The sequence below is a fragment of the Salmo salar genome, chromosome ssa13 (assembly GCF_905237065.1).
Source record: "Salmo salar chromosome ssa13, Ssal_v3.1, whole genome shotgun sequence".
Classification (NCBI taxonomy): domain Eukaryota; kingdom Metazoa; phylum Chordata; class Actinopteri; order Salmoniformes; family Salmonidae; genus Salmo; species Salmo salar.
Window position 1 is genome coordinate 11386583 of NC_059454.1, and position 9167 is coordinate 11395749.

Sequence of the window (9167 nt, forward strand, 5' to 3'; positions counted from 1 at the left end):
TTGCTTAAATAACTCAGGAACCACACCTGTGTGGAAGAACCTGCTTTCGATATCATTTGTAGCCCTCATTTACTTGTGATTCCTTTATTTTGGCAGTTACCTGTACTTAAAATACACCTGTAGTATATTAGCATTAAAACAGACAACCATCAAACAAAGTGCAAAGGGAAAGAATCACTGCATCTACCTGGCTCTCTAACCAAGGTGAAAATCACTGCATCTACCTGGCTCTCCAAGGTGAAACTCACTGCATCTACCTGGCTCTCTAACCAAGGTGAAAATCACTGCATCTACCTGGCTCTCCAAGGTGAAACTCACTGCATCTACCTGGCTCTCTAACCAAGGTGAAAATCACTGCATCTACCTGGCTCTCTAACCAAGGTGAAAATCACTGCATCTACCTGGCTCTCTAACCAAGGTGAAAATCACTGCATCTACCTGGCTCTCTAACCAAGGTGAAAATCACTGCATCTACCTGGCTCTCCAACCAAGGTGAAACTCACTGCATCTACCTGGCTCTCTAACCAAGGTGAAACTCATTGCATCTACCTGGCTCTCCAAGGTGAAAATCACTGCATCTACCTGGCTCTCCAAGGTGAAAATCACTGCATCTACCTGGCTCTCCAAGGTGAAAATCATTGCATCTACCTGGCTCTCCAAGGTGAAAATCACTGCATCTACCTGGCTCTCCAAGGTGAAAATCACTGCATCTACCTGGCTCTCCAAGGTGAAAATCCCTGCACCTACCTGGCTCTCTAACCAAGGAGAAAATCACTGCATCTACCTGGCTCTCCAAGGTGAAAATCACTGCATCTACCTGGCTCTCTAACCAAGGTGAAAATCACTGCATCTACCTGGCTCTCTAACCAAGGTGAAAATCACTGCATCTACCTGGCTCTCCAACCAAGGTGAAACTCACTGCATCTACCTGGCTCTCTAACCAAGGTGAAACTCACTGCATCTACCTGGCTCTCCAAGGTGAAAATCACTGCATCTACCTGGCTCTCCAAGGTGAAAATCACTGCATCTACCTGGCTCTCCAAGGTGAAAATCATTGCATCTACCTGGCTCTCCAAGGTGAAAATCACTGCATCTACCTGGCTCTCCAAGGTGAAAATCACTGCATCTACCTGGCTCTCCAAGGTGAAAATCACTGCACCTACCTGGCTCTCTAACCAAGGAGAAAATCACTGCATCTACCTGGCTCTCCAAGGTGAAAATCACTGCACCTACCTGGCTCTCTAACCAAGGAGAAAATCACTGCATCTACCTGGCTCTCCAAGGTGAAAATCACTGCATCTACCTGGCTCTCCAAGGTGAAAATCACTCCACCTACCTGGCTCTCTAACCAAGGAGAAAATCACTGCATCTACCTGGCTCTCCAAGGTGAAAATCACTCCACCTACCTGGCTCTCTAACCAAGGAGAAAATCACTGCATCTACCTGGCTCTCCAAGGTGAATTGATGAGCAAACTGAAGTAGAGAGAAGATTCTTGTATTACATGGCTCTGATAGACACGGTCGCTCTGTTTCTGGCTCCTAAGCAACTTTGCAATACTTTTTAATTTATAATTTCTCATATTTTTAGCTCAGAATGTTTTTTTTAAATGTATTTCTCAATTCCGGTCTTTTAATTTTAGATTCATGTATACTGTTTTGAATTGTTAGATATTACTGCACTGTTGGAGCTAGAAACACAAGCATTGCGCTACACCTGCAATAACATCTGCTCAATATGTCTAAGTGAGCAATAACATTTGTTTTGATTTGATTCAGCAACTCTTGGAGTACAATGGAAGTATATTAAAAAGCGTATTTATTGTAACAAGTAAAACCAACACGTTTCGGCTTTTGGCCTTTTTCTAAACACAGACCAGAAGCTCCAACATGGGACAGCTCCTGTACGATGCTAGCCTGATCCACCATCCTGACCGCTGCTCTCTCATTTCGTTTTCACTACGGAACCACTCCTGTACAACCATGCAACTCATGAAGATACCCCCAGTTCCCCTGTTCTCTCTCTGCTGTGGACCTGGACAAGCTGTAGCAGATTGAGCGAGACTCTGCAATGCAACACACCATCGTAGAATATGATAATGCGTCGCCCTTTACTGTACATTGATTTATTGTCAGGGTGACAGTGGAGAGCAGGGGACGAAGTGCCAAGCCACATAAAACAATGGACGACGTTTTCATTTTGAAATGGGGGGTGACGTGTGATGGGGTAGAGTATCGTAGAGTGTTAGGTGTGTGTGTGTGTGCGTGCGTGCGCGTGCGTGAGTGCGCGTGTGTTTGTGTTAAGGAGTGTAAAAACAACAACAAAGCGCTCCAAGCCTCACTACTGATGTTTGACCAAGTTCATTACCTACCATGTGGCACGTTTCTGTGATGAGGACACTCTCTCCCCACTCTCCCTCCCTCACTCCCTCCCCACTCTCCCTCCCTCCCTCTATTTTCTTTCATTCTTTTCTGTCGTCCTTCTTTACTACTCCCTTCTCAATCTCTTTCCAAGACAAACCAGTATTTTAGATTTCTAGTCAAGTGTAAATGGGTGGTAGTGTAACGAACGAGTGCACTGAGAGTCGGGAAGCAAGTTCAGGGAGTGAGTGTTTTAATAAATAAAAGAAACAATGAACATGAAACACAAACAACGCGCCAACATTGAAAACAGAGTCAATAACACCTGAGGAAAGAGCCAAGGGGAGTGACAGATATAGGGAAGATAATCAAGGAGGGGATGGAGTCCAGGTGAGTGTGATGAGGCGCAGGTGCGTGAGACGATGGTGACAGGTGTGCGGCATAATCAGCAGCCTGATGACCTAGAGGTCAGAGAGGGAGGATAATCAGCAGCCTGATGACCTAGAGACCAGAGAGGGAGGATAATCAGCAGCCTGATGACCTAGAGGTCAGAGAGGGAGGATAATCAGCAGCCTGATGACCTAGAGGTCAGAGAGGGAGTATAATCAGCAGCCTGATGACCTAGAGGTCAGAGAGGGAGTATAATCAGCAGCCTGATGACCTAGAGGTCAGAGAGGGAGGATAATCACCAGCCTGATGACCTAGAGGAAGGAGAGGGAGGATAATCAGCAGCCTGATGACCTAGAGGTCAGAGAGGGAGGATAATCAGCAGTCTGATGACCTAGAGGTCAGAGAGGGAGTATAATCAGCAGCCTGATGACCTAGAGGAAGGAGAGGGAGTATAATCAGCAGCCTGATGACCTAGAGGTCAGAGAGGGAGGATAATCAGCAGCCTGATGACCTAGAGGTCAGAGAGGGAGTATAATCAGCAGCCTGATGACCTAGAGGTCAGAGAGGGAGTATAATCAGCAGCCTGATGACCTAGAGGTCAGAGAGGGAGGATAATCAGCAGCCTGATGACCTAGAGGTCAGAGAGGGAGGATAATCAGCAGCCTGATGACCTAGAGGTCAGAGAGGGAGTTTAATCAGCAGCCTGTGACCTAGAGGCCAGAGAGGGAGTATATGTGACAGGTAGGACAGAAGGAGGGATGGAAGTCGCGACAGCGCTAAAGACTGATCTGCCTCATGCCGCCAGGGTCCCCGAGGGGACTAACTCAAACACTACAGTGACACAGTGTTGCCTGCATGTCTGGCTCTACTGATTGTCCTCAGTTGTAATTCAGACTGGAGATAAGTAGACATAACATCGACTCAAGTAAAAAATTTTTTTTTTTTTAAACGATCCTGGTTACGTTAATACTGCAGTGGATCTGGTGTGACCATGTTATTGTCCAGTCTGAATAGGGTCCTTGGTACAACCTGCGCAGACCTGATCTAATGGGAGAAAACAAAGTGTGCTACTACATACCAGAACTACATATCAGAACTACATACCAGGACTACATACCAGGACTACATACCAGGACTACATACCAGGACTACATACCAGGACTACATACCAGAACTACATACCAGGACTACATACCAGGACTACATAACAGGACTACATACCAGGATGGCTGCCGTTTTACGTTTTTCTAACCAACTGTGCTATTTTGTTAGTTTTTTTCCATTGTTTGTAACTTATTTTGTACATAATGTTACTGCTACCATCTCTTATGACCGTAAAGAGCTTTGGGATATCAGAACAGCAATTACTCACCTCAAACTGGACAAAGATTTTTTTCTTTAACGTGTCCGATGTGAAAATAAACTGCTTGGTCGAGACCAGGCCCAAATCCCTGTCATCCACGTGAAGAAAAGACGGAGAAAAAGGGGGAGGATGACGGGCTGCCGTTTAACAATTTGCCCACACTAGGTAAACCACCACTACCCTCTGTATTATTGGCCAATGTGCAATCATTAGAAAACAAATTGTACGATCTACGATTAAGACTCTCCTTCCAGCGGGACATTAAAAACTGTAATATCTTATGTTTCACCGAGACGTGGCTAGACAACATGGATAATATAGAGCTGTCTGGCTTCTCCATGCATCTGCAGGACAGAGCAGCTACGTCTGGTAAGACGAGGGGCAGGGGAGTGTGTCATTTTGTCAATAACTGCTGGTGCTTGACATAATATTGACGAAGTCTCGAGGTATTGCTCGCCTGAGGTAGAATACCTCATGATAAGCTGTAGACCACAAGAGAGTTCTAATCTATATTATTCGTAGCCGTCTATTTACCACCACAAACCGATGCTGGCACTAAGACCGCACTCAACAAGCTGTATAAGGCCATAAGAAAACAAGAAAATGCTCATCCAGAAACGGCGCTCTTAGTGGCCGGGGATTTTAATGCAGGCAAACTTAAATCCGTTTTACCTAATTTCTACCAGCATGTTAAATGTGCAACTAGAGGAAAAAAAGCATAGAAAGCTCTCCCTCATCCTCCATTTGGCAAATCTGACCATAATTCGATCCTCCTGATTCCTGCTTACAAAAAATTTTTAAGCAGGAAGCACCAGTAACTCACATAATACGGAAGTGGTCAGATGACGCGGATGCTACGCTACAGGACTGTTTTGCTAGCAGAGAATGGAATATGTTCCGGGATTCATCCAATGGGATTGAGGAGTATATAACCTCAGTCACTGGCTTCATCAATAAGTGCTTCAACGACGTTGTCCCCAGAATGACCGTACGCACATATCACAACCAGAAGCCACGGATCACAGGCAACATCTGCACTGTGCTAAAGGCTAGAGCTGCCGCTTTCAAGGAGCGGGACACAAATCCGGACGCTTATGAGAAATCCCGCTATGCCTTCAGACGAACCATCAAACAGGCAAAGCATCAATACAGGACTAAGATTGAATCCTACTAGACAGGCTCTGATGCCTTTTATTCTCACTTCGAGGCAAGCTACACTGAAGCATGCATGAGAGCACCAGCTGTTCCGGACAACTGTACAGTCACCCGTAGCACTCACGTCGGTAGCCATGAAGTGGGTTGAAAGGTTGGTCATGGCTCACTTCAACACCATCATTCCGGAAACTTTAGACCCACTCCTATTCACATACCACCCAAACAGATCCACAGATGACGCAATCTCAATCGCTCTCCACATTGTGTTTCTTTCCGGACAAAAGAAACACCTATGTGAGAATGCTGTTCATTGACTACAGCTCAGCGTTCAACACCATAGTACCCACAAAGCTCATCACTAAGCTAAGGATCCTGGGACTGAACACCTCCCTCTGCAACTGGATCCTGGACCTCCTGACGGGCCACCCCTAGGTGGTAAGGGTAGGCAACAACTCATCTGCCACGCTGATCCTCAACACGGGGGCCCCTCAGGGGTGCGTGCTTAGTCCCCTCCTGTACTCCCTGCTCACCCGCAACTGCATGGCCAAGCATGACTCCAACACCATCATTAAGTTTGCTGACAACACAACACTGGTAGGCCTGCTCACCGTCAACAATGAGACAGCCTATAGGGAGGAGGTCAGAGACCTGACCGTGTGGTGCAAGGACAACAACCTCTCCCTCAACGTGAGCAAGACAAAAGAGTTGATCGTGGACTACAGGAAAAGGAGGGCCGAACAGGCCCCCGTTATTAACATCGACGGGACTGAAGTGCAGAAGGTCGAGAGTTTCAAGAGCCTTGGTGTTCACGTCACCAACTATCATGGTCCAAACACACCAATACAGTTGTGAAGAGGGCACAACAACTCCTTTTCCACCTCAGGAAACTGAAAAGATTTGGCATGAGTCCCCAGCTCCTCAAAAAGATTCTACAGCTGCGCCATCGAGAGCATCCTGACTTGTTGCATCACCGCCAGTTATGGCAACTGCTCGGCCTCCAAACGCAAGGCGCTACAGAGAGTAGTGCGTACGGCACAGTACATCACTGGGGCTAAGCTGCCTGCCATCCAGGACCTATATACCAGGCGGTGTCAGAGGAAGGCCCAAAAAAATTGTCAGAGACTCCAGTCACCCAAGTCATAGACTGTTCTCTCTGCTACCACACGGCAAGCGGTACCTGAGCTATTAGAACAATTGAAGAGACAAACTTGTGTTTCCACATATTATTCACAAGTAAATGAAGAATGACAGTAATAAAGCCTTATCCAATTCAACAGAAAGGAATTCAATAAAGTGAATTACTCTGGTTATAAAAGGAGAAATGAAGTGCAGGAGCAAGCACACACACACACACACACACACACACACACACACACACACACACACACACACACACACACACACACACACACACACACACACACACACACACACACACACACACACTGTATTAGAAGCATTACAGACAGTGTCACATGGCGAATGACCGAGTGGGAGACCTGCGTGAGAAGACTGAGATACAGACTGGATGAGGGGAACCCCACCCTCCCCTGTTCCAACCTGGTTGTCGGTTTATCTCTCTCTCCCTCTCCCTGCATCTCTCTCTCTCTCCCTCCATCTCTGTCTCTCTCCCTCTCCCTCCATCTCTGTCTCTCTCCCTCTATCTCTCCCTCTCCCTCATCTCTCTCTCTCTCCCTCTCTCTCTCCCTCCATCTCTCTCTCTCTCCCTCTATCTCTCCCTCTCCCTCCATCTCTGTCTCTCTCCCTCTATCTCTCCCTCTCCCTCCATCTCTCTCTCTCTCTCTCTCTCCCTCTCTCTCTCCCTCTCCCTCTCCCTCCATCTCTGTCTCTCTCTCCCTCTCCCTCCATCTCTCTCGCTCCCTCTATCTATCGCTCTCACTCTCTCTCTATCTCTCTCTCTCTCTCCCTTTTTCTCTCTCTATCTATCTATTGTCATGACGTTGGCCTGTGGGTAAGGTTTATGACCCCCCCATAAATACCTTTCTCCCTTCCCCTCTCTCTCTGACTCTACTGAAGGACTCTCGAATAGCCTTTGTTAAACATAGAGAGTCTGGGAACATCAAACAAGTGGGGGGAAAGGAACCATATTTCGGTAATAGAAGCAGTTGAAAATATGCGTTGGTACTTAATGAATATGATGTCTGTTCGGTTGTCATCTGAGACATTATGACTGATGACAGGACGACATAAACTGTATCTGGGAAAGTCTACACATTCTAGTTATCAGATTCACATGGAATTGTTGTGCAATTTAAATGTTTGATATTGAAACTGTTTGTTAGGAGATTAAATGTAATTTTAGCTTCCAAATGAGAGAATTGGGTTTTCATAAGGAAAGTGCCCTGCTTAATCAGTGGCCTGCCCCTGTGAAGTGACAGGGGTTATAAACGATGAAACACATCCTTCTCCCTCTTCACTAATATAAGCCTTTGACGAAAAGGTAACCAGCCTGTTCCGGGTACGTGAGGTCTGCAGCCTCTGTGTTAAAAGGACTCACATGTCAAGTACAGAACTAAGCCAACCTCAGCGTGAGCTTTGGTTGCGAATGGTATGAACTTTGAACTCTTATTCACTACAGAAGTGATACTTCCTAGCCGTTGAGTTAGCAGCGGCCGCTGTAAACGTGGGCTAGGAAAGGACAGACGACGTATCCAGTCTAACACACAACGAAGATACTACAACGTATCCATTTTACCACCAGTGACATTCTTCCGAGGACAGGAAGATCTCTGTTGGCCAACACGGCCAGCATCTACGACCACCCTACCGAAGCGCATCTCAGAGTAAATATTTATTGCATTTTCCTTTTTCAAATGGCCGGTAATTTAGAATGCATACTATACTGGATTTACGATGGCATAGCTGCTTTCTTTGTTCCTCAGTCTTCCCGCTCTTTCATTCAAGCCCAACCCCCTTTCTTTGTGTAACAAGCCTCATACAGGTTCCGTCCACCAGGGACATTTTCTGTATGACATAATTTGTATTCTGTGTGATTAGTTTAGGTATTTGGTAAATAAATAATTAAACCCAATTTTGTATTGCTGATTCAACTTGTTAGTCAGGGTTCGTGAAGATAACCAAGAATTTACAACTTTCATATGAGATTGAAAATAAGGAGATGATTAATGTGGACTGCTATTGATGTAAAAGATTACTAGGTCTTTAAGAGTTTATTCGGAAGATAACTGTAACGGCTGTCTGGAAGAGGGAACCAAGGTGCAGCAGAGGATGTGTTCATCATTAGAATTTTAATTTAAAAAACAAGAGAACACTACAAAATGAACAAAAACGACAGCAAACAGTCCTGTTAGGAAAATACTGGTGATGGTTGACTGGCGGGCAGCTCTGGTGACTGTTGACTGGTGAGACCCACTGGAGGCCTAGCCCTGGGAGGTGGCACAGGACGGACCAGGATGGGGAGACCCACTGAAGGCCTGGTCCTGGGAGGTGGCACAGGATGGACCAGGATGGGGAGACCCACTGGAGGCCTGGTCCTGGGAGGTGGCACAGGATGGACCAGGATGGGGAGACCCACTGAAGGCCTGGTCCTGGGAGGTGGCACAGGATGGACCAGGATGGGGAGACCCACTGGAGGCCTTCCGGGAGTGCTCCTAACCACTAGGCCTGGTCCGAGGAGGAGGCACAGGATAAACCGGGCTGTGGGGGAGCACTGGAGTTCTGGTACGGACACTCTTTACCCACACTCCAGGCTGAATGCCCACTTTGGCCCGGCACGGGCGGAGAGCAGGCATTGGGCGAACTGGACCCTCCCAGCGCTCTGGAGACACAGTGCGCAACGCCGGCGCAGGATAACATGGACCGAGGAGGCGCACTGGAGACCAGACGCGCTGAGCTGGCACCATCCGCCCTGGCTCGATGC